General features: G+C 38.3%; 1 protein-coding gene and 1 non-coding gene across 2 annotated transcripts in view; one reads left to right on the top strand and one right to left on the bottom strand.

Moving 5' to 3' along the window:
- Fryl (FRY like transcription coactivator) overlaps positions 1-26,952 on the top strand; it is a 242,248-nt gene that overhangs the window by 18,569 nt on the left and 196,727 nt on the right. Inside the window, exon 2 of the mRNA XM_046459167.1 lies at positions 18,394-18,577. The gene's annotated coding sequence lies outside the window, so the exon portion shown is untranslated. The remainder of the gene's footprint in view (positions 1-18,393; positions 18,578-26,952) is intronic.
- Trnaa-cgc (transfer RNA alanine (anticodon CGC)) lies at positions 18,174-18,250 on the bottom strand. The gene has a single exon. It is a non-coding gene; the product is annotated as a tRNA-Ala (tRNA).

Below are 26,952 nucleotides of genomic sequence, written 5' to 3'. Positions count from 1 at the left end.
CCCCTGATCTTATGTCTTTTAATGTAGATGATTTGAATATCTCTCTGACACCCTTGACCTCTTTGACAGATGCTGCACCCATTAGTCATTCCTCTTTCCTTGCTAGTGAAGCCGAACTTTGCTCAGGTAGTGACTGTTCATATGCTTTCTGGAATCTTCCTCAGCCCCAAGGGGCTACTGTTAAAGGTTGCTTAGCCTAAAGTTATTAGTTTCATTCTCCTTGCCCATGATTGGCTTAGCCATGGTGACACATAAGAGAAGCCTTCTGGGAATCTGGAGTTCTTGAATTTATGAAGGTATGCACCTTTTGTTAGCTCATGTTCCTTGGAACTGCTGCAGCCATCTTTGGTCAGAAAGGAGAAAGCAAAATGATGAGTTACCCTCAACTAAAAATTATCAAAAACTGAACACTTAAATCTCTTAAGTCTGCCCCCCCACAATTTTTATTTTTGATTGCTCAGGCCAAAAATTTGCAGTTTTTCTTCTCATTCTCTCACATTCATTAAGAAGCTCTTGTAGCCTCCTCCTCAAAATTACAATCATCTTTTTACTTTACTTCATCCTTGTCCAAGCTACTCCCATTGCTTGCCTGCGTTACTGCCATAGAGCAGCATGTGGAACCTCCTTAGGGAGGTTCCTGGGGGCTCCAACTGACCAGGCTTGTGGATTGCCATAGTCCACATTTGACATGAGAGTGACCTGGGAGGATGTGGGACAGGAAATGGCTTCCTTGCAGGGGTACTCTTGGTCCCCTCTCTCATAAGGTTCTTAGTAGCAGCCAACACAGACACACAAAGAAGTCCACAAGAACAGCCACATGGGTGGCTTAGGAGTCCCTGTTCCTCTGGTCATATCAGAAGCCATTATCTCATATGACAGCCCATGATCCTAGAGCTTCCAGAACCCATATAGGCCCAATCACGGGCATCTTTACATTGGTTCAGGCCTAACATTATGGCTGCTTACCAGGTATTCAGAGTTCTTCTGAGTCCCTTTGCAGTTTACCAATGGGTCATTTTTACCCTAAGCAGTGTTGCCTGGTAACACAGCTGATGTTCTGCCTGTATGGTTTCCAGGGAATAGAGCTAACAGAGCTAAGTTAACTGAGTCCAAGAGCTATTTCTCATGCTGAAAGACAGAAGTTTTGCTAACACTTCAGTTCCAAATAGCCTTCTAAGTAAGGTCTCCCTGCATCTGTTTCTACCCTCCTTTCTCAGTTCTCAGCACAGTAGCCAGAGTGGCCCTTTAAAATGGATGGCAGGTTATGTTACTCTCCACAAAGCCCTCGGCGACTTCCCACTTCACTCAGTACCATGTCTGGAGGCCTTAGCTGAGCTGATCCTGAGAAACTGATGTGACTCCATTTTTGAGAAACCAGCTTCTATCTCAAGGCCTGTCCAGAGGGAGGGGACATGACCCTTGTCCTTGGAAAAACCCACAGAACGCACCTAGGCACATAACCACCCTGCTGAGTTGTTTAACTGGAAGGATAGCTGTGCCAGGTGTTCCTGACTCAAATTATGCTAGGTGAGGACCCATAGCAACCCCCTAACAACCACCAATCAGCATAAGACAGGGAAAATATCTGAAATGCCAGGTGACCCTCTCAGTAATTTCAGTGATAACATGATTAGGCCACCCTGCAGTTTAGCTATACACTCTTGCAACCCCTCGAGACCTAAACCAATCAGTTCATATGTCTCCACCACTTGAATTAAGGGCCAGGACTCACTCCTCGGGACCGATGCATCGGAAATGGTTGTGAGTCCAGGCACGAGCTTGCAATAAAGACTCTTATGTGATTGCATCGGATTCGGCTCCTGGAGGTCTGTTAGGGTCCCACAAATCTGGCATTATAATCCTTATAACCTCCCTGATCTTTTTCCATACCATTTCCTTGCCATCTATCTGTTAAATGGTTTAGTTGTCACCAGGTGTGTTCTCACCCAGTGCCTTCATTGGCTCTTTCCCATGGTTGGAATATTCTTATCCTTCCTAAAATACCTCCTGCTCTTCCCTCTACCCCCCTTTTTTTGGTACTGGGGTTTGAACCCAGGGGTGCTTAATCACTGAGCCACACCCCCAACCACCCCACCTTTTTTGGGAGGGGGAAGAAGGTTTATTGCTATCAGAGGAGAAACACAGGGGATGTCATTCTGCCCATCAACAGGAACTGGGGGCTTTTAGGGAAGAGAGGTGGGAGGGAATGGGAGGGAGAAGGGGAATTGCACAGAAGATGGAAGGAGACCCTCATCATTATACAAAATACATGTATGATGATGTGAGGGGGAAAAAAAGAGAGAAATGTGTCACATTAGATTGGGTAGAGAGAGATGATGGGAGGGGAAGGGAAAGGAAGAGGGGAAAGGAAGGCAGGGCAGCAGAATAAAATAGACACTAGTATTGCTGTATGTATATACGTGACTGTATAACCAATGTGATTCTGCAACCTGTACACTTGGAAAAATGAGAAATTATACCCCATTTGATTCAAATGTATGATGTGTCAAGATCATTTTATTGTCACGAGCAACTAATAAAAAAAGGTGATTCAAAGGCTACATTCCACGTGTTCTCTGTTGGTGTTGTAATTCACTTGTTCATTTGGGAGATAGTCATTTCTGAGATCTTCTGATACTGTCCCCAAACCCCCAGCCTTTTTATTTTTGATACAGAATCTCACTAAGTTGCTGAGGCTGTCTTTGAATTTGTAATCCTCCTGCCTCGGCCTCTCAAGTGTGGGATTATAGGCATGCACCACCGAGCTTGGCTAAAATAATCCCTTTTCAAAAAGGTCTGTCACAACCCCTACTGGCCTTGACACTTGCCCCTGTGCTTCTTTTCTAGCTTTTCATAGTGTCTCTCACCTTTTCATACTCCATAATTTACTTATTGTGTCTGTTGTTTATTGTCACCCGCTGTTAACATGCTGACTCCATGAGGGCAGGATTCTTTATCTGTTATGTGCAATGACATATCTCAGCAGCCTAGGGACATAGCCTGAACATAGCCGATGTTCATATTTTTTATGTATGTGTGTGCTTTATGCAAGACATTCATCTGTTTCCCATATGTATTGGGCAGAGGTGAGTAGCGCACAGGAATGGTGGGCTACCTCTGATGCAGTCAACTTTGGTGTCTTGGGCAGTTCTAGTGTTCAATTGGGAGGAAACAGATCCATACACACATACACCCCTTCCCAGGATGGCCAACTTTACTTCTCATGTTCTCTTGGCCAGAACTTTGTAGCAACAGCCAATTATAAGGAAAGCTGGGAAATGTAATTTTTAAGTGGGTAGCCATGACTATAGCTAAAACTTGTGGGTTCTGTTACTAAAGGAGGGGGAGTAGAGATGAAGCTATAATAGGATGCTTGATAATTGACATAAGTGAACACTCACTTCTAGTGGGCTTCCTCTGTGCTGTTTCAAAATATCTGCATTTTATCTTTATGAAACCCTTTCACAATAGATCCTTTGTTATCCACTTTTGGTAAGTGTAGAATTTAGAAGTAAATTTTAATGGGAAGACTGATTTAAGTTGAGATTGTGGCATTGTCTTTGAAGTAGCAATACACATATTATTGTTCATTTTCAACAATGTCCTCCTTTTGTTTTAATGGCAACCAAGCTGAAAACATTCTGTGTGAGGATTTGTGGAAACAATTGGAGTTAGAGCCAGCTGAGGCAGTCTTATCAAAAAGCTCTCAGGATTCTTCAGGACTTTTGTGAATTGAATTCATCTCATTTCATTTTCTTTAACTCAAGTTAATGAGATGATCTTTGGTAAAATCCACATTGCTAATGATTCCTAATCCATGTTTTTAGTCTGGACAAAATATTAACAGATTTGAATAAAATAAGTTTTCAAGCAATGTTATATCTTGCCTACCCTCTTCATACTGGCAACTCATTTAGTATAGTACAAAGTTTGAAGTGAGAAAGATATTTCAAGAGTGAGTGTTCTTTTTAAATATTTTCCCCAAAATAACCTTTAAGAAATGATTTTTTAAAAAATTGTCTACTTTAAAATTATCTCCAACAAATACTGCCTTGTGAGGTTTAATTAGTTTGTTTTTAAGTCCTCCACATGTGAGTTACGAATGCAAGGAGGTTAGGGGCTGGGGTTGTGGCTCAGCAGTAGAGCGCTTGCCTAGTACGTGGGAGGCCCTGGGTTCCATCTTCTGCACCACATAAAAATAAATAAAATAAAGGTATTTTGTCCAACTACAACTAGAAAATAAATATTACAAAACAAAACAAAACAAAAAAATGCACAGATGTTATTACCCAACTCTTGCCCTGGAATTTTTTAGGGGGTGAATATATTTGCATGGGGACTATCAGTCTCCCTCCCTCTCTTCCTCGCTCTTATTTCCTTCATGTCTCCCACCCTCCTATTCTGTGTCTGTTTTTCTTTCTCCCTCTCTCCTTAACTCATCTCCATTCTCCAGTCACCCACCCATTGTGGGATCAGGGGAGGGTTCTGCTCTTTCAGTAGTTGGGCTGTCCTTGATATCAATATTGCTGTGTGAAAAACCACCCCGAAACAGTGGCTTTAAACAAAAACAATCTTTCATTTTGTCCATACGCGTGGGAGTGGCCCAGGCTCCGCCAGGCGTTTCTCATATGACTTCTCTCTGGAAGCTACACTTAGGACAGTGGCTTGGGAGGAGGTCTTCTCTCACGTCTGGCCCTGGCCTGGGAACAATCAAGCTGCGGGGGACTCCTCTCTTTGAGTGTGCTCATCATGTGGTTTCTTCCCAGGGTGGTCTGGATTAGTGGAACTCCTGAGGTGGCTCTCGGCCCCGTGGGTCTTTTCTGGCATGGCTCAGAACTGGACCTCCTCTGTGCAGCTTTCTGTGTGTGGAGGCATCTGTAAGACTTCCAGGTGATGGGGAGGGAACATAGGTCCACTCCTTGGCAGGAGGCCTCTCAAAGAATTTGCAGACCTGTTTTAAAACCACTGCTTGAGGCTTCCACTGTCATCTGTTAGAATTAGACCAGTAAGTACCAGGGAAATCAGGCCCTTGTTAGGGAAGAGGACTGTGCCAGCTAACCACAGTGGCCCATTGTGGGGAAACACAAGTGTGCGTTCCTTTGCTGGCACATCCTGGTGTCCTTGCTTTATTTGAAACATTCCTTCACAGTTTTTTTTTAAAATAGAGTTTTAATCAATACCTCGTAATTGTACATATTTATGGGGTGCATGTGGTATTTCAGTGTCTGTATTCAATGTGCAGTGATCAGATCAAGGTAATTGGCATATTCATCACCTCAGATGTTCCTCCTCTCTGTGTTGGGAACATTCAGAAGTCTCCTCTACTAGCTCTCTCCTCCACAATTTTTAATGAACTTATGTCTTTTCAGTAGTTCCAAATTTTATTTTTGACATTGTACTTGGCTCAAGACTTGTAGAAATCCTTGAGTCATCTCTCTTTTTAGCCACCATGGTTTTTAAGCTGCTCCCAGACACTGAGTACCTGCTTCACACTGGATACTTTGATTTGATCATCTAAATGCCTCTCAATCTATTTTCCTCCCTTGCTGGTCACATCATCACTGCCTTAGGACAGGCCTTCATAGTCTCTCACCTAGGTCCCTCTGTTCTCTCCAATGTCTTTTCTTCCTTCCTCTAGTGCCTGCCACTTGGATGGATTTTTCTGAAACTCACTGCTGTTCCCTGGGTTCAGCACTCTTTGTCCATGGTCCTTTGCCTGTGTGGACCCATTACTTTTCTGATTTGTTTCCAACAAAATCAGACCCTATTTCTTGCCATTGCCCGCAAATGCACATTTTGCCCTAGCCACACTGAATTTCTTACTGTACTTCTAACTTCCTGGGTGGTGTTTTACTCTTTGCCCCCTCTCCCCTGCCCTTTCTCTCTCTTTATGGAGAGGAAGAGAGAGAAGCACTGTTTGGAAATGTGTTCTTTTTAAAAACTATTTCTTTTTTTTCTTTTTCTTTTTTCTTTTGTGTGTGTGTGTGGTGTGGGGGATCGAACCTAGGGCCTTGTGCATGCAACTGAGCTACATCCCCAGTCCAAAAACTAGTTTCTTATTGAGTGCAAATCACATGATTTCATACTATATAATGGGGTGAAAGATGTTGAGAATTTTATAGTAAACTTTTTAATCTTTTGCAAATAGTGCAATTGTGATTAACACAGTAGAAACCTTTCCTTGTCTATAATGATCCCTATCATTAGACTAAGTATAGGATTTTTAGAACAATTTCTTTTCTCCAGTGAGAGATTTTAGTCCTGTGGTCTGGTTTCACATGTCACTGTTAAGTGGGATATTTCTCGTTAATGCAGTTTATAGTCATTCTCTCAGATGTCACAGTTTCTACTTAGTTGCTGCCTTGAACTTCTTTTTGAAGTGGGCATATGCAACTAATTTGTTGACTTTCTTTGTTATTCCATTCTCTGAAGACTCTTTGAAGCTCTCTCTATAACTTAATGACTTTGAACAATTAAAGGTTAATTAACTTATGAATTGACATTTTTCCCTTGTCATTTATGATTCTCCTTGGTTTCCTCTGGCAGGCAGGCTTGCTTTTCTTTCTTTTCTTTCTCATATAACAACTTTATTGAAGCATAATTCACATGTATCATAAAATTCACCCTTTTAAAGTATTCCATCTACTGGATTTTAGCATATTCACAGAATTGTGTAACCATCTCACCACTAATTTTAGAACATTTTTTATCACCCCCCCAAAGAAATTCCTTACCCATTAGCAGTCATCTTCTTCCCCACTAATTTACATTCTATTTCTATAGATTTGTTCACATTTTTTAAAAAGCGTTCTTAGTAAATACTCTTGTTGACTAAATAATTGAAACACTTCTTTTAGATACTAACCCAGCTTATATTGATGAAGGTTCTCCAGAGAAGCTGAACCGTGTGTGTGTGTGTGTGTGTGTGTGTGTGTGTGTAGAGGTTTTTGTTATAGTAGCTATGCAGTGGCATTATTGTAGGGACAAACGAGGCAAGGCACCAAAGATAGTAGGAAACAGTTTTATTTGGCTGCAGCCAGGTTCAGAGGGCACAGCTTTTGCTGTAATCAATTAATCCCCCGAACCCCAAGTTCAGGGAGTTTCAGAGTTTTATACCCAGCATGTAAAGGGAGGGGCTCAGAAGTTCACAGTCTGCAAAAGTTCACATAAAAGCAGCTTTTTCTTTCACTGTTCTAGGCAAGTTAACTCTTCAAGAACAACACCTGAGAAGGGGAGAGCTTCATCTCCCCTTTTTTTCCTCCCCCTGCCAGCTGTTACCATGGAGCCCATTTGTAACTTACTTTAAAAATGTAGACATCTCTGTGAAGTCCAGCTCAAGGCCAGAGGCCTTATTTGCACATTTCTTCAAAGTACTATACTGGATATGTTTGTGAAAAACTAGTAAGGGGGCGTCCAGCACCTGGAATGCTGGTATCTTCTTGGCCAGTGGCCAAGTAAACAGGGCTACACGAAAATAGGAAGTTTATCTACATTGGATTCTTTTGCAGAGACTCTTTTGCTGACATTCCTAAAATCAGCCAAGGTGAAGATTTCTGGAGAGGCCCAGTTAAGACTTTTCAGTGAAGAAAGGAGGTGCCACTTCAGTATCTTATTGTCATCTTAACTTAAATTTCCCCAGTGCCATATGATAGGGAACATTTTTTCTTATGTATATTAGCCATCCTTCCATCATCTATGATGACATGACTGCTTAGATCATTGATCCTTTTTAAATCAAACTGTTGGTCTTTTATTGCTGTTGGATTTTAAGAGCTCCTTATATTTTGGATGCCATTCCTTTATCAGATAAATGTTTCACAAGTATTTTCTCCTAGTTTGTTGACTGTCTTTTCAATCTCTTGCCAGTGTCTTTTGCTGAGCAGAAGGTTTGATTTCAATGAAGTCCGTCTTATCAATTCTTTCTTTCATGGATCCTGCCTTTTCTGTTGTATCTAAAAATTATTGCCAACTTAAAGGTCACATATATTTTCCCCAGAGTTATTTTCTAGGAGCTTTAAAAATTTTGCATTTTACATTTAAGTCTGTAATCCATTTTGAGTTAATTTTTGTTGAGGATGTTAGGTCTGTCTAGATTCATTTTTTTTTTTTTGCATTTGGATGTCCAGTTGTTTTAGCACCATTTGTTGAAAAGTTTATTGTTTCTCCATTGTATTGCTTTTGCCTCTTTAAGATCACTTAACCATATTAATGTGGGTACATTTCTGGGCTATTTTGTATTGTTGACCTATTTGTTCCTTTGCCAATGCCACACAGTCTTGATTACTTTAGATTTATGGTAGCATTGGCCTGGGTAGTATCAGTATTTCAACTTTGTTCTTCCCCTTCAATATTGTGTAGGTTATTCTGGGTCTTTTGACTCTCTATATAAACTTCAGGATACAGTTTGTCAGTATCTATGAACTAACTTGCTGGAATCTTTTTTGTTTTTTTGGTATCACTGAGCCACATCCCCAGCCCTTTTTGTATTTAATTTAGAGAGGATCTTGCCGAGTTGCTTAGGGCCTTGCTAAAATTGCTTAGACTGACTTTGAACTCATGATCCTCCTTTCCTCAGCTGCCCAAGACATTTGGGTTACAGGTATGTGCCACCGTGCATGGCACTTGCTGGAATTTTGATTTGGATTAAATTGAATCTAGGGATCAAGTTGGGAAGAACTGACATCCTGACAATATTGAGTTTTTCTATCCATGAACATGGACTACCTATTTAGTTCTTCCTAGATTGTTTCATCAGAGTTCTTTAGTCTTCCTTACATACATATGTTAGAATATTTAATTCTAGGTAATTTATTAAATTTATATCTAAGTATTTTATTTTGGGATGTTGCTCATATAAATGATGTTATGTTTTTAATGTGAAATTCCACTTATTCATTCCTGGTACAGCTGACTCATAATGCTTTGATTTACAACATTTCAACTTTATGATAGTGTGAAAGTGATGGGCACTTTTTAGAATCCATACTTCAACTTATGAATTTTGGTCTTTTCCATGGCTAGGGATATGATACTTTTATGATGCTCGGTGGTGGCATTGAGCTGCAGCTTCCAGTCAGCCACATAATCATGAGGGCAAACAACTGATAGTCTACAGGGTACTGTATTGCCAGTGTTTTTTTTTTTTTTTTTTTTTTTTTTGATATAGGTATTAAATAAATTACATGAGATAGTCAACACTTTATTATAAAATGGGCTTGGTGTTAGATGATTTTACCCAACTGTAGGCTTGTGTAAGGAAGGATTCTTGGATTAAGCTCTGATGTTTGGTAAGTTAGGTGTATTAAATGCATTTTGACTTATGATATTTTCAACTTACCATGGAATCTGTCAGGATATAACCCTGTCATATGTAAAGGAACATCTTTAACCAATATGCTAGTCAAGCTAGGTTAGCATATGCTGCAATGAAAGCAATCCCCTATCCATGGCTTAAAACACAAAAAATTTATTTTTTTTTTATCAAGTCCATGTCTTCCAGGGCAAAATTGCTTTTCCATAAAAGGCTTAGCATTACACATTAGCACAGACGCGGCCACATTGATTGTTGAGACCAACAGTTAAATCTTTCTGCTGGAAGTTTATAAATCACTCTACTTATATTTCTTTGGTTGATACAAGTCACATGACTATGCCTCATTTCAGGAGGGAAAAGAAAAGTACAATCCTCCATAAAACTGATAAAGAGAGGAGAAGTGGGTAATGCTGTTTGTGTGTGTGTGTGTGTGTGTGTGCTTTGAGAGAAAGCTTTAGTGTCTCTAAACCCGATTTGTAAGCGTTTCTTGGGTAAGTCTGACTACCACTCCACCACTCTAAAAATGAGCAACTATCTTAGAAAAGCAACTGGATTTTTGCCTTTCACACCTGTGTTTAGAAGTTTGCCAAATTTGGCAGATAAGGAACTGGTGAATTTTTGTGAATTTCAATGATATCTGCCAGTTCTCTGCATAAGAGTGGTGATTTTTAAAATTGTAAACACATTATTTAGTGCTGATAAATAGCATCAGCTCTGTCATAGTTTGGCTGTGACAGAGTTTATATTTCCTCTTTCCTTCACTTAAGGGACAGGAGGAGTCTATTGAAGTTGATTTAGTTTTAATGAATTTGTTGGATGGATGGATGGATGGAGGGGTTGAGTGTGATCCATTTTCTTCTGGGGCTTACTTTTGTGGCCTGGACTGGCAGGAAGCTCTAGATTATAGCAGGTTAGGGCAGGTTGCTTCTCTTTTCTCCTCCTTGTGCCTACCTAAAATATTTTTGTGGAAATTCAGAATTTCTAATGATGCTTGAATTCTCTCTTATGGATTAAGTCATGTTAGGATAGCAGAATAGGGAGCTAAGTCATTTTAGGTCATCAGCTGAGTGTTTCACCTCCTTTTAAGCTAGTTTATGTATAGGTTGATCCAGGTATTTCATAGGAAGAAAGGAAGCAATTTAAATTCTCTTATTTTCCGGAGAAATTAGGTTGTATCTCAACATGATGTAAGAAAAGATACAAAAATGTGTTGGATTTATTTGTTGAGAGCAGCAAGCAAGTTCTCCTCCCTTCCTGTCATTCTGCACTACTCTAAACTCCTCATAATGCAGTAAAGTGGGAATTTTATGATATTAATATTTATTGAATAAAATGTTTGCGAAATTTTGCTAAATTTTTTAGTGCCTATTTATTATCCTGGGCAGCATTTATTTAATAAAAAAAAATGTTTATTGAGAGCAAGAGGAAAGCTGGTGTGTCTGGAATGTGGGAAAGGAAAGGGCAGAGAGATCATGGATTTTTTTCCTCCTGTATTTGATATAGAGAATTTTCAGTATGGTTGGAGCGACTGCATTGATACTCTACAAAGATTGCCTTGATTCCTCTGTGGAGAATTGAGGCTGTAGTAGATACAGAGCTATCATTTAAGAATCAACTTTGAGCCAGAGATGATCATGGCTCTGGCTGGAGTGGCGGCCAAGGATATGGAGAGAAGTGGTCAAATTTAGGACTTACAGTATTTTAAAGACAAGGTTTACAGAACTTGCTGATGGATTGTTTTGGGGGATGCAGGGAAATAAATGTGCTTGCCAGATATTTGGCCTTAGCGATTAGAAGAATGATGATGTTATTTACTCAAGGTACACTGCTGGAGGTAGGCAAAGAATTTAGTATATCAAGAGTTGAATTTGAGATACTTTTCGATGTCTTGTAGGACAGCTGACTGCAGAGAGCACTGACCTCTGAACTGGAGATTCTTTCCATCTGCTGATAAAACTCAAGTTTGAACTTAAGCCCTTGGGGCCAGATAAGACCACATAAGAGTAAATGTCAGTGGACAGGAGGTTGGGGACTGACCCTAGGTTCCCTTACATTGAGTTTGGAAAGAGGCAGAGGAAGAGAAGCTCATGAGGAAGAGGAAGAAAACCAGGAGAGCATGTGGCATTTTGTAATCTAAGTGAAGGAGGTGGGACAGACATGCTGCTTTTGAGTGGAGGAAAATGAGGACTGAACGTTGACCTTTGGATTTCATGAGGTGTGGAGGGCATTGACTAGTGGTCCTGGGGACTGTAGAGGTAGAAAGCCTTGGATAGAAGAAAGAATGAGAAGAGGGAGTGAGAGAATATCAGGGGAGCAGAGAATGCAGCATTAGCAGGAAGGAGTTTTGTGACAAAGAGGGGCTTTTTTTCCCTCCTTAACGTAGAAAAATGTATGATATAGTCTGTTTTCATGCTGATGTACATGATCATTTAGGAAGGGAGAAAAATGGTGAGTGTTTTGTCACCTTGACACTGCTATACCACTTTAAAGACTGGAGATGGCTGGGAAATTGGAAGTTCTATGTCCCCCACTGTCCTCAGGGAGCCCTTGAAGTTTTCATTTATTTTTCTCCTTTTGGCTTGCTTAGTCTTATTGTGTATCATGATAGATGTTTATCTTTCACATTTCTGGTAAATGGTGATTATTAGGAAGTTGAACCAATTGTGTCTGAAAAATGCAAAAGACATTTAACGGGGAATGTGTTTCCCAAGGCCCATTGTTTACCACCAAAAGGAAACCACTGACTTCTTGTTACATCAGTAAGATAAAATTATTTTGTGAACACAGAACTTCTTTTATGACTGACATTTTCATACTGTGTTCAGATGAAATTATTTTATGAAAACAATAAGTTAATGGAAATTGTAGACTTTTGTGGGGATTTAAAGGAAGTGAAAGCTTGTTTTTTTAAAAATACTAATTTCTCTTCATCGTATTTTAAATCTTTCTAATTGTGTAGGAGGTGGCTCTCATTTCCATTATGAAAAATATAGCTGGAGAACTTAGAAAATGTATTTTTTAATAATTTCTTGAACATATTTAAGGTGTAAGTAGATCATGTTTCACAACAATGTCTTTTGTTCCATTACAAATTCATGTTTATTAAAAAAAAAAGTCCTCAGGTCAAGTTTGATAAAAACAACAAAAATTTATAGAAGATGAAGATTTAACAATAGATTTGGGCTTGCTAGAGACCAGACTTCTTGAACCATCAGTCTTCTCAGTTGAGATTTTATCCTCCACTCTTGACTTCCACTGTCCCTGACTCCTCACTCCAAAAAGCAAACAAAACCAACCTGTAAGTGTGGGGTTTCTTGTAATAGTAATAAAGTCTTCCACTTTCTGAGTATCTAAGAAACGTGCACATGGGTGACACTCTGAACAACCAGAGTTTAGACGATGCTTGGGTTATAAGTTTCGTGTACCCTGCCCCTCCACTCTCTGCCTGTTGGTCGCTGGGTTGGTTAGAGGTCAGTGACCTTGAATAGTTAAATTCTAGTTAAGGAGAGGTAATAAGGAATGAAATAGTTAAATACAAATTAGCATATGTCAGGTAGCCATAAACTCTGTGGTGAAAACAAAAATGGACATAGGGTAGTGACATGTGTGGCCTCCTTTTTTTTTTTCTCTTTTGTCAATTGGGAGTCTTAATAATCTAGCTTTTTGGAAGATGTGGACTTAAGTGATATGTAAAGTGCACCTAGCAGAATACCTGATAATCAAATGGATCTTACTCTCCTTTTCCCTTTCTTTCTGTAATTTGAGTCATCTGCATCTCTAGTGTCGTTCACATAATATACCTCAGGTGGAGGATGTTTATATCTTGTCCTTGTGTGGTTTTGAAGGCCTTGTTGAAAGAGTACAGAACAACATAGATGAACCTTGAGGACTTTAGCTTAGTGAAATAACTCAGTCACAGAATGACAAATGCTGATTCCAATTTAATGAGATACTTCCGGTAATCAACCTAGAGAGAGCAGAAAGGTGATTGCAGAGGCTGGGGTAGAAGGAAAGGGGAGTTACTGTGTATTGGGTATAGAGTTTCAGTTTTGCAAAATGAAAAGAGTTCCAGAGTGGCTGGTGGTGATGATTGTACAACAATTTGAGTGTACTTACTGTGCACTTAGAAATGGTTAGAATGACAAATTATATGTTACATGTATTTTATCACAGTTAAAAAAAGTAGATGGTAAGGCTATTGATTTGGTAAGCCCCTCCTCCCCCTTTCTAGTAGATATTACTGAATCAAAAAACTAATATGAATCATGAAATAGTTTTATGGTTTAGATATGAGGTGTCCCCAAAAGCTTATGTGTGTGACAGTGCAAGAAAAAGTGAAATGATTGGGTTATGAGAGCCTTAACCTAATCAGTGCATTAATGCACTTAGATGGATTAACTGGGTGGTAACTGTAGTCAGGTAGGGTGTGACTAGAGAAGGTAAGTCACTGGAGGCATCATACCTTTGAGGGTATGTTTTGTCCCTGGTGATCAGAGCTCTATTTTCTGATTGCCATAACCTGAGCTGCTTTCTTTCTCCGTGCCCTCCTACCATGATGTTCTGCTTCACCTTGGACCCAGAGCAATGGAGTTGATAGTCTTTGGACTGAGACCTCTGAAACTGTGAGCACCAGATAAACTTTTCCTCTTCTAAAATGGTTGTTGTCTGGTCTTTTGGTTATAGCGGCAAAAATAGCTGACTAAAATAAGTGGGTTGCTGTTCTTGTATCATTAATCTATGTGAGAAATCCCATAAAATGAAAACTTGATCAGAAATTTTCATCATTTTAACTTTCAGATGTTTCGGATTTTATAAATGTTTGCTTGTAGAACAAAGAGCATAGTGTGGATGGAAAAAACATTTTCTATTGTTTTGTCAATTAAAAAATATTTATTGGGCACTCATTGTGTGGAATGAACAACAGTAACAGCATTTGCTGAGTGATATCTGCCAGCTATTGTTCTAAGTTTACACTTACCAGTACTCGTGGTATTTATAACACTTTATAATCTTCATAAAACAGCCTCAAAGGTATTCTCATTGTGCAGCTTAGAAACCTGAGGCTCTTGAGGAAGTAAGTGATTTTTACTTTGAAAATGAGTTTGGATTCCATTGCAGACACGGATTGAGGGCAGTCCAGGTGGCCGAAAGTGGATCTGGGTGAAGGGATGATTGGGATGTATTTGCACAGCGCAAAGAGCTCAGCCCGAAGTCCCGGTAATCTTTGGGAGACTGGCTAAGTGGTTTAGTCTCTTTCTTTAGAATCTTGACTCCCAGGACAGTGAGGTTTTGGATTTTAGTCTGTAGCTATCAAGAGTATGGATTTACCACACCAGTGAGTGTTGTGACCGTAGTTGTGCACTGGGAATCAATATCTGAGATGCATCAGAGTACTGAGAGAGGAGAGGTAGACACTAGTTAGCATGACCCCTTACAGTTTTCTTGGTAGGGTGTTTTAACACTGCAGTGGTTGAAGCCGGAGTGCAATGACTGGTAGTTGAAGAATAAGTTAGAAAGAAGAGGCACAAATGTGGTCATGAGAGGAAATGTAGAGTCTGTGGAGGAACATGAACGTAAGTGAGAGACTTTTTCCTGTTGTGGTTTTAAATTTTTAATTTTTTTTGCATAATATAATGGTCAACTAAATATATAGGTTTAGGTGTGAAAAGGGAGGAGTTTTTAGAGGTCTGTGTTAAAAAAGGCCTTCACAAGTGGAAGCTAAGTGCACAGGAAGGAGGGACTTCATTAGCTTTCCTTTGAATTTGAAGGGTCAACATGGGGCCACCTCTTCCTGTTCAGAGATGAGGGTATCTGAAGAGATTATAGGAACTTGAGTAGAAAAATTATCCTCTAAGAGGGAACTGACTAGGTCCATCGTCACTCTTTTGAGTGTGACATAGAATGATAGTAATGTAATTTTATTTGTCTTTTATACAAATAATTTACATAGATTAGAAGCTCTCTTACAAAATATTGATTGTATAATATACTTGCATTTGGGTTGTTTAAACAGAGAATTTGTTTAAAACGGAGAGGAAACATACATACCTTAAATATTTTATGATTAACTGTATAAATATTTATGGTTCACCAATCCGTATAGTCAAGTTTGTTTCTGTAGAATGTTTTTAGAAGGGCTTGTCTCCTAGATCATATGACTAAACTTTTATAAAGTATATCTTTTTATACTCATTTTTGATGCAATATGTAATTAAATTGCATAATTGTTGTAAATTCAACTGACATAAACATATTTTGGGACAGACACAATTTACTGCTGGTGCGGGCATGCAGCTCTGTTGGAAGAAAAATGTGATGGTGTGTCAGAGAGAATTCACTCTCACTCCCCCAAGGAAATTGAAATTCGGAAGTTGTGACTTATCTATGGTTTAGCAAGAATATGCTTTTATTTTTAAATCCATTGCTTTTCCAGAGTTGCAAGATAATAAGGAATAATGTTCAATATTCGTTAGTGGTGAAGAAGTTATAGACAGTAGCTTTTTTTTTAACTTTTTTTTTTGAGAGAGAGAGAGAGAATTTTTAATATTTATTTTTCAGTTTTTGGTGGACACAACATCTTTGTTTTGTATGTGGTGCTGAGGATCGAACCCGGGCTGCACGCATGCCAGGCGAGCGCGCTACCGCTTGAGCCACATCCCCAGTCCCTAGACAATAGCTTTTTAAAAAAGGAGTAGTTTTATTGAAATATAATTTTCATACCACTACAAATAACTAATTAAATTTTTTAGTTTTTAAACTCAGGGGTGCTTTACCATTAAACTGCTTCCCTGGTCCTTTTGTTTTAAATTCTGACAGGGTCTTGTTAAGTTGCTGAGACTGATCATGAATTTGCATTCATCCTGCCTCAACCTCCTGAGTCTCTGGGATTGTAAACATGTGCCACTGCACCCAGCCAAATAACTAATTTAAAGTGCACAATTTGAGGTGGTTATGTATTTACAAAGTTGTATACTTTCACCCCAATTGACTTTTAGAATGTTTTCATCCCAAAAGAAATCCTGTACTAATTAGCAGTTATTCCCCATCTTTTCTCTTTTGGCTGTAGGTGACCAGTAATCTATTTTTACTTTCTATAGAACTGCCTATTCTTGGCATTTCATATAAATGCAATCTTGTTAAATATAGGGTTTTATGAATGACTTCACTTAGCATAACATTTTAAAAATGTATCGATGTTGTAACATGTATCAGTACTTTCTTTTTGTAGCAGTATAATATTCCATTGGGTGGGTATGCCACATTTTATTTATCCATTTATGGATTAGATGACATTTAGGTTGTTTCTACCATTTGACTATTATAAATGATTTTTACTAATGAATATTTATTTTTTGTGTGGATGTCTGTTTTCATTTCTGTTGGGTGTATACCTGGGAGTAGAATTGCTGGTGTCATGTTCAACCTTTTAGGAACTGCCAGACTTCCCCAAATCACCTGTACCATTTTACATCCCCGCCAGCAGTGTCTGAGGCTCCAACCACATACTTGCTAACACTTGTTATCTTTTTGATTATAGCCATCAGTCTCAGTCAGTGTATGTTGGATTGCTACCAGTAGCAGAGAACAGTGTTCTTTTGAAGGACAAGGAAATAACTTGTCATTTGAATTTTCAGGAAAGTGACCTCATTATACTGATATAAATCAGTGTAATGATATAAATCAGAATAATCTATATACCTATATCTATCTATCTATAGGTATTTTTCTGAAAGAATATGAATTAATTTTGAGAATTATAAAAAATTAATTTTATTCGAACATTCACATTTCAGAAGTCAAAAGATACGTTCTCTCATCCTGTTTCCTTATTGTCCTTTCTAGGTAACCATTTGACCAATTTCTCATGTTATCATTACAGTGCTTTTGTACTTTTTCTTCTCTTCCCTTTTTGTTAAATGCAGACAATAAAATTTTTTTGTGTGTGGGGGTGTAGGGGATTGAACCGAGAGATGCTTAACCACTGAGCCACATTTCTAGCCCTTTTTAAAAATATATTTTATTTAGAGATAGGTTCTCCCTGAGTTGCTTAGGGCCTCGCTAAGCTGCTGAAGTTGACTTTGAACTCAAGAGCCTCCAGCCTCAGCCTTCCAAGCCCCTGGGCTTATAGGCATGTGCCACCACACCAAACCAATAACATTTTTTAAAAACACAGAATATAGCATGTTATTTGTACCTTGCTTATTTAATATAGTCTAGTGATCTTCCTCTCTCATTTTATGGCTGCTTGGAATCTCCTTTTATGAATTCCATAGGTGATTTTACCAATCTTCTTGGGTTTTTCATGTTTCACTTTTACAAGTAATACCATAATAATCTTGTTGTACAACTGTCTTTCTGCAAGTGTCAGTTTTATTTGTAAAATGGTTTCCCAGGAAGGATTTCTGGGTCAAAGAGTCAATGTATTAATCACCTTGTTGACATTGACCCTGCCACCAGCAACGGAGAGCACCTGTCTCCTAGGGACCTTTTCAGAGAAAGGCTTTGTAGACACTATCATGGCCCTTGTGTCATCAAGAAGCAGGTAATTCTGATTCACATTTTCTTTAAGATAGTGAGGAGTTTGTAATCTACTCAAAAGGTTTTACAGGTAGTGAAAAACATTTAAGTTAGAACCCTTGGAAGATGAATTCTCAGTCTTTTATTTTCTCCAGATAGTTTCTCTGAAGAGTTGAGATATTTTAATTTTACTTTTTGCTGGTGATTGAACCCAGGGCCTCATGTGTGTGAGGAATGTGCTCTACCTATATGTTCCTAGCCCTGAGGAAAAATAAAAAAATTTTTTTCTTTGCTTTTGAATATTTTTTATAAGTTTGTGTGTGTGTGTGTGTGTGTGTGTGTGTGTATGGTGCTGGGGATTGAACCCAGGGCCTTGTGCATGCGAGGCAAACACTCTACCAACTGAGCTATATCCCCAGCCCTGTAAGCTTTTCTTGACCAAATTCTCAATTATAATTCTAATTTCGCTTGTGATATGTTATGTGACAGCTGCTAAAATGTTAACTTTGGTTTGAGGCATGGCTGTTATTAATAACCAACCATACTTCCTTCTTCTGTTTTAGATCTTCCAGCCTTCAACATTCCCTATTCTGCTCCATACATGGAGAATCACCGCTGCTTTGCCCCAGGTGCCCACTTGAGTGCCTGTAAAGTACAAGCTACAGATTGAAGAAGCTTCTAGATGGATCCTTTCCAAATTTGGTGTCTTTTCTATAAAATCTGTGCCTCAATAGTTATTTCTAAGTGGTAAGTATATGTACTTTTTTTTTTTTTTTTTAAAGAATAGTGGAAAATTGTAAGCCAATTATTGGTTGGATTGCTTGCTTCCTTTTCTGGGCCTTCTCTTTATATACAAGCTAATACTTACACTTTTTTTCTTTTCACTGAGTTTTCCTAAATCACATCTAAAAGTAGCAGTAGCATTAGGTTTTTAGAGGCTTTAAAAGATTCTTTCCACATTACATTCTGGGTGCAGTATAATATGTAATATTTATAAAGAATAAATATAAACTATGTGAACAGCTTTATGCCTGTGTACTTTATATGTTCTCTTTAATCCCTTATTGTAAGGCTGAGGAAGTATATCCTATTACTGTCTTTTCCTATCTATTTATATTTTGAACCCATTGAATCAAGAAGATCCTCTTACCTCCTGGTGATTGCGAATTACGCACATATTTATGGAGAAAATAAGAGAGGTTTGTAATGCCAGCTCTTTTTGTTGCGTGGCATTATCTGTGCCTTTTCATATTTTAACATTTTTCCTGAAGCATAGATGACAGTTAGCCAACCCATTTTCTGGGCATCGCTGAGGTTTGCTCAGAACACATCTGGGGATTTGGGGATAGAGGAGGAAAACAGCTGAAATGGGATATCTTAAAAATGAAAGGATTGAAGTAGGCTCAGGTTGAGCCAGTTAATAAATATTTGCCAAATGCCTGCTATATGTGAATGAAAATACATAGTGACATTTGTAGTAAAGAAAAGAAGTCACCAGATGGGAACTGTGGGATTAGATGAGAATGGAAGGTGGGTAGGTAGAGTAGAGAATGGGGTATATTTTGGCTCTCCTTCTCATCATTAACCACATAGTGTTCTTGAGTGCAAATGAATTAGCCTTACTAGACCTCAGTTTTCTCATCTATGAAATGAATGAATTAGACTAAATGATTTTTAAGTGTTTTGATGCTTTCCTATACTTAATGCTTTATGAAGTTAATAAACAAATTGGTAGCTTTTTTTTTTTTTTTTGAGGATATGTATCCTTCTATATCCTATCTGATAGATACATTTTTGTTCTATTTTCATTAAATTATGGGGAAAGACTAAGGTCCCACTATTAAAATGTTTTTCACAAAACCTTTCTGTTTTGAAGTTGATCTCTTATATTCTTTTCTTTCTACCTTCTTAGCCTTCTCTTATGACTTCTAGGACTTTCCTCCATTTGATCCAGAAGTCTTTCCATTCACGCTTGTATTGTACTATATTAATGGCTCTCATCTTGTATCCTTGCCCTGTCTTGTGTTCATTATTTTCACTTTAGTAATTGTCCATCAGTGATTCTAGTGCTAGGATCCTGTTATAGTTTGGATATGAGGTATCTCCCAAAAGCTCCTGTTAATGCAGGAATATTCAGAGGTAAAATGATTAGATTGTGAGAGTCCATCCTAGTTTAAATGGTAGCTGTAGACATGTGGAAGGTAGGTAGGCTGTGGCTTGCTGGAGGAGGTGGATCATTGAGTGTGAGCCCTGAAAGGGTGCCTCTTCCCTGTTCCCCCCTCCCTGCCACTTCCTGACCTGCCATGAGGTGAGCTGCATTTTTCTATTGGGTTCTTCCCCCATGATGTGCTGCCTCAACTTGGGCCACCTTGAGCAGTGGATTTGGCCATCTATGGACTGAAACCTCAAACCATAAGCCCAAATACAGTTTCCCTCCCCTAAGTTGTTCTTGTTGGGTATTTCAGTCACAGTGACAAAAAATCTGATTAAAACAGATTCTTAAAAAAAAAAAAAATCAGATAGCTTCTGAAAGAAATTTAGGAGAAGAAGGGTGTGATTCTTCTGCAGTAACTGAAATTCATAAGTAAATTGGCATTGGTTTTCTAGGACTGCAACCCCCAGGTTCTGTGTACTCCTCACTCCCAACACTGCCACCTCCAACCTCATCATTACTAGGAATGCACAGGTTCATTCCTAAGGTATTGAAAAGGAGGTCTTCTTTTTTACTTCAGGATTTTTTTTTAAATGTCTGAAGAAAATTTTGCCTTATTATTTAAAATTTTCATTATGGAAAATTTAAAACATGAAAAAACAGACTAATAGCCCAATGCAGTGGCACATGCCTATAATCCCAGCAGCTCAGGAGGCTGAGGAAAGATCGCAAGTTCTGGGTCAGCCTCAGAAATTTAGAGAGACTTTGTCTCAAAAAAAAAAAAAAGGCTGGGGTTGTGGCTCAGCTGTGGAGCACTCACCTAGCAGGTGTGAGGTGCTAGATTCGATCCTCAGCACCACATAAAAATAAATAAATAAAATAAATGTGTTGTGTTCAACTACAACTAAAAAAACAAAACAAAACAAACAAAAATCCCCAAAAAGCACTGGAGATATAGGTACATGCTAGAACACCTCTGGATTCAATCCCCAATATTGCACAAAATACCAAAAATTTAACAATGACAACAAAAACACAGACTAATATAAGGAATCCCTGTGTACTCATCACCCAGTTTCAGTAATGATCAAGTCATAGGCAGATTGTTCATACATCCTGCCAACTTTCTTCTCATTCCTGTATTATTTTAAAGTAAATCCTAGATATCATATAACTTTTCATATATATACTTAAGACTCTTAGAAAATATAACCATAATACCATTATCACTATTTTAAAAAGCAAATTCCAGGGCTGAGGATATAGCTCAGTTGGTAGAGTGCTTGGCTTGCATGCACCAGGCCCTGGGTTCAATCCCCAGCACCACTAAAAGGAAAAAAAAAGAAAGTAAATTCCAGCATTACAAATGTCCAGTTAATCTTGATACTGATTCTCTGGTACATTTTAAAAACACTTGGTTTGATTGGATCAGGATGTGTATGAGCACCTCCCTTCCATTGCAGTTCGTTGATTTTTCTCAAGTTTCTTCCTCCCCTGTCCCCATTCCCCTTTTGTTTAAAGGGATGTTCCTGATTACATTCCTGTGAAGTAATTTACTCATCTGTCTTTCTATCTCCTAATAATTGATGCAGTAGTTGGACTTGATCATGTTCAAGTACAGTTTCTTTGGCCAGTCTGTGTCTTAGCAGGAATCTGGTAAGAGTCAGCCCACAACATCTAGCTGTCTGGTCTCTCTTTGTACTGAGCACCAATGGCAATTAGGTCAGGGGTTGGCAATTTTTTTTTTTTTTCTGTAAGTGGATAGTTAGTACATGTTTTAGGCTTTGTGGGCCAGCTGCTGTCCTCTGTTATACTGCTCAACTGCTGATGTTGATGGGAAAGCAGCCACAGACAAAACAAAAATGAACAGATGTAGTGGAGTTCTAATAGTACTTTACTTAAGAAACTAAGTGGCAGACCCCTTGCTTTAGTGCTTTTAAATCACTAGGTTTTGCAAAGTAGAGATTTTTCTTGTGTGTGTGTATGTGAAGGGGGTACTGGGGATTGAATCCAGGGCTGCTCTCCACTGAGCTACATCTCTAGCCCTTCTTATTTCTTTATTTTGAGGACAGAATATCACTAAATAATCCAGGCTGACCTTGATTTTGCCATTCTTCTGCCTCAGCCTTCCAAGTCCCTGGGATCATAAGTGTGTGTCATCATGCCAGGCTAAGAATTGTGGTCCTAATGACATAAGGACTAATATAGTCAGAACATTAATTACTCATTTGTTGTACTCCCAGTTAGTACATAATAGTCTCCATGTGGGAATACTATCAAAAGTTGTCTTTCTGACTTTTTTGCTTAATACCTGGTCTGTGAGATTTTCTCCTGTTGTATGAAACAGTAGGTTTTTTTCATTGATGTACATTATTCCATTGTGACATACTGCCATTGCTCTATCCATTCTGCAGTGGAGAGCAATAATGAATCGATTTGGCATGTATATATCTTGTATATCTCTTTTGGTGGACATAATACACTTTTTTTTTCCTCTTGGATATATACTTAAGAATTGAATTTGCATTTTTTTTTTTTTTTTTGGACATAAGGTGTATTCCCTTATGTAGGAATGTTTAGTCAAAAATACTGTGTATGTACTTGTAATCTATTGCTGTCTAACAGATTACCAGATAACGTAATGGCTTGACAACACAGTAAGCATTATAACCCAAAGATGCTGTGGTCCCATTTCTTGGGGATAGCTTAGTTGAGTGCCCGTAACCCAGAGTTGATAATAAAGCTGCAATCGAGGTGTTTCTGGGGCCATATTCATCTCAAGGCTCAATTGGAGGGGGCCCAATGAGTCTTCTGGGCTATTTTCCAACACACTCATGTGATTTTTGGCAGGTTTCAGGTCCTTTATGGCTCTTGGCCAAAATTCCTTGGGTTTCTCTGTAGGGTAGCCAACATGGGTAGCTGGTTGTTAGTTTGTAGTAGGGTCAAAGGGTAAATGATTTTGCAATTTTACTAGACTTTGCCAAATTCATTGCCCCTCTTTGTGTTCTCACCAGTAATGTGGGTACCTATTTGTCTATATTTAACTTTGTCAAAAAAATATGTTGTCAAACTTTTGGGTGTTCTGTCAAATGATCTCATTGTAGGCTAATTTCCATCCCTCATCACATGTGAGATTGAATATCTTTTTATCTGGTCAAGAGGCATTTGCATTTCTTTTTCTGTTAGATGTTCATTTCTTTTTTCTTTTTCTTTCTTTCTCTTTGGTACTAGGATTTGAACCCAATGGCACTTAAACCACTGAGCCATGTCCCCCAGACCTTTATATATATATATATTTTTTTATTTTGAGATAGGGTCTTGCTAAGTTGCTTAGGGCCTTGCTAAATTGCTGAAATGGCTTTGAACTTGAGATCCTACTGCCTCAGGCTCCTGAGCTCTGGGATTCTCTGTTTGTTGGAGTTTTCTATTTTGTAAACTCTATACAATTTTTAATGTCAACCTTTTCTATTTTCTTCTTTCTGACAGTTAAATAGATATGTTTTCTAATCCTTTTGGCTTTATTGTTTTCTCATCCTTTCCTATTAATGCTATATTTATTCTTGGGCTAAGTGACCATTTGTTATTTGATGAGTCCATGTACATAGTTTGGACCTATCCCACTAGTATTTCAGATGATAGAATTTGACTTTGTACACAAGCTTGAGTTTCCTGTCTTCCGTTTATCACATAATGGAATGACCATTTTTCTAATTGAGAAATTGAAATGACCTTTTGTGCCTTTATTTATTATTAATTCAACTAGTATTTGTTGAACACTTACCAGGTTTCACATACTGGGCTTGGCACTAGGTAACCAATATCCATCATCTCAGTTCTCAGGGAATGTTCTAACAGGGAGTCCATATTAAACAAACTCAGGTCTATGGGTGTGGTCAAATATTTCAAGAGAGATTTAAGTATTGAGACACCTTATTAGATTGGAAAGAATATAGATTGCCTTTATGACAGTTTAAATGATATTTGAACTGAAATTTGAAGGACAGTAAGGGTTAACCTGCTTAAAAAAAAAAAAAATCAGAGTGCCATTTTCCCGACAGGAAGCAGTGAGGAAGGATGCTGAGGCAGGAAGAGTTGAACTTCTAGGAAATGAAGATTGGTTGGGTGGGCTTGTAGGGAGAAGGGGGTGGAGGGGAGTGAGATGTCATCTTATTTGCTTGGGGAGAAAGGGCTCTCTGATTATGGTGGGTGTGGTCCGCTAGAGGGAGGGGTGTGTGTGTGTGTGTGTGTGTGTGTGTGTGTGCCCATGTGCAGAAGTTGGTCAGGAGCTGGGTTGCAGACTCTGGTAGCAATTGTGAAAGGTGACAGTGCCTTGTTTGTTCAGTTCTGTTTTTTCTTTCAGTTCTACCTTGGGCCTATGCCTGTTCCCATTGGTTTTCTGTGTCCATTGCCTTATTTTAAAAAGATGTCTCTGGACTACTCCCATTTTAAAAAACTGGTCTCACTGTTTTGGTCCCTGTTCTTCATCCAAACTGCTTCATGAAATATTTAGAAATGATGGGTCCGTTCATATATTGCTTTCTCAAACTCGTGGTGGCTCCTTCATTGGGGAAGAGTGAAGTAACTGAAGGCTTTATCATTTTCTTTAGGCTTCAAGGTCTACTCTTGTGAGACTATGTCCTTTTAGGCAGCCCGAGACTGGTGGTTTTCTACCTCTTTTCTTAGCTGACCTGCAATTTCCCAACTTCAGTCATGACATCTCTGCCCCTAGAACCCTCTTCCTCCTCCCTGCTTTTTTGTTGTTTCCTGAAGGCTCTGCATAGCTCCTGACTGTTCCCCTAATCCCTTTTAGATCCCTTCACTCAGATTGATTTTTTTTTAACCCACCTACCCTATTTTCCTTATTGATAGTCAATTCTATGGTTCACCATAGTTTTTATTAAATCAGAAACATTCATATATTTATTTGGAACTCAATTGTATATTTTTAATTTTCATAACTGATTAGGGACTCTAGACATTTATTGAGTTGTTTAAGATTAGAGAGATCAGTCATGGAAATCTCTTATAAGAAAGGCAAATCTCAAGCATGGTTTTACAGATATCATGAATAGAACCTTCAAAGAGTGACCTCATTCAGAGAGAAAAATCTCACTTGCCCTTTGAAACAACCTTTACAGTTCTGTGCACATCAAATAATATTTATGTTCTCTATACTGGTTTGATGAAAGTATGTTTCTATGGCCGTGTCAGAGAGTTCTTATGACTTAATGGGAGTAATGACATTTGTAGAAAATTAAATGTTTGATTTCCATGGTAGCAGATAATGGCCAATAAAGTCATGAATACGTAGCATATTTAAATGTACTTCTGCTTTTATCTGAAACATCTCGTGGACTAATTGTCCACCTGGGTTGCTTCTTATGTATCTTTCTAGGTCAAGTGTAAGAGTCTGCATATTGACAGAGTGCTGTACTTGATTCTCATGCTTGATTTTGTTTGTACATCAGGGCCAGCCAGCGGGTTTCTTCTGTTAAGAGAAGGGCACTGTCATTCACTGCCCCATAGCTTGCAAAATGGTTTTAGGTACTCTTTTTTTTTTTTTTTAAAGTCCTCACAGTTTTTCCTCTGTTTCCATTTCTCTTTTCCTGTCTCCCTTTCTACCTGTAAATGAATTTAATTCACATTCTCCAACTTATAATGTCTTAGCACTGTGTAACTGTACTGTATACATGTACATGTGTTGCCTCCGTATGAGGTCATTTCTCTGAAATTATAAATTATAATGATTCTTTTACAGATTTATCTTACATATGAATTTTCAGATATTAATCTAAACTTGTTTCAACTATATTAACTAATAAAAGTATTTTGATTGTATTATTTAAAAATACAATCTTAATAGAAATTTTAAATGAGTTTGTTTAAGATTAAATTAGGATACCAAGTCTTAGTTTCTGGACTATGTTTTTTAAGTTTTAAAAAAACTCTTTTGAAATATTAACTGGATAAGTGTTTATAGGTAAAAATTGAATTTTTGGTACTGTGATCGTCAATCATAATGCATTTAGTTTGGAGTGATGAAGGTTTTTATTTTAAAATGGAGAGTCTATAAAACCAAAAATATTCCATGTAGCTCTTGGTTTGACAGCTTTATGAAAGGCTTAAGAGATAAAGATGTCACAAGTGAAATACTGCATTCCACATAGGATTTATGTAACTAGTAATGATGGTGAAAAACCTGGTGAGGTGGGAGAAATGACTCAGTTCCTCACTTTGCCCTCTACAAGTCTTGTTTCCTCTCCCATTTTAAGTCCCACATAAGAACTAAAGCTTCAAGTATAATCATGGCATTAATTCAGAAGCTGGATATATTAAAAGCTAAGCTTTTTTTTTTTTTTTGTGATAGCTATATTTGTGCCATATTGGAACTTTCTACCTCCTTGTTCTAGGATGGTTTGGGAGGGCTGGTGTTGGAGCGGGTGAGTCACACCACACCACGCATTCCTCAAGGTTGTGGGCTGTGTCCTTTCCCTAGTTGTGAGCTTCACTGTCTAGAGCAGTGCCTGGAGTACAGCTGGGCTCTCCTCATCTGTTATTCTGTATCTGGCATCAGGTTTCCACAAAGCTTTAAAAATCTAGTTTTTGCCTTTTTGCTTTCCTCTGATGAATCTTCCAGGTAACATTTGCATCTAGCTTTAATGTGATTTAAATGTGTATTACACTCTTTAATGAGAAGAGGAGTATAACCAGGATTGGAATATTGGTCTAGAGACAACATTTGGAAGGTTTATTCTGATGACCTTGAACTCCACTAAACTGAGCCAGGGACCAAAAATTCTTTCAACATAGAGCAGTAACAAAGTGAAAGGGGCATGTGGGGACTTGGAAGAAAAAGGCTGATTTTAGTGGAGGAATTTTCATTTTTAAACCCCACATATGGCAACTGATCTCTTGTATATTCTTGTCAGGTCTTCCCTATAATATAGTAACTATTAATATGGAATTTTAC

Source organism: Marmota monax, unplaced genomic scaffold (assembly GCF_021218885.2).
Source record: "Marmota monax isolate L192 unplaced genomic scaffold, Marmota_monax_Labrador192_F-V1.1 WCK01_AAM20220418_F8-fsc00025, whole genome shotgun sequence".
Lineage (NCBI taxonomy): Eukaryota > Metazoa > Chordata > Mammalia > Rodentia > Sciuridae > Marmota > Marmota monax.
The sequence above is the reverse complement of the archived record's forward strand: the minus strand, read 5'-3'. Positions and strand labels throughout refer to the sequence as shown.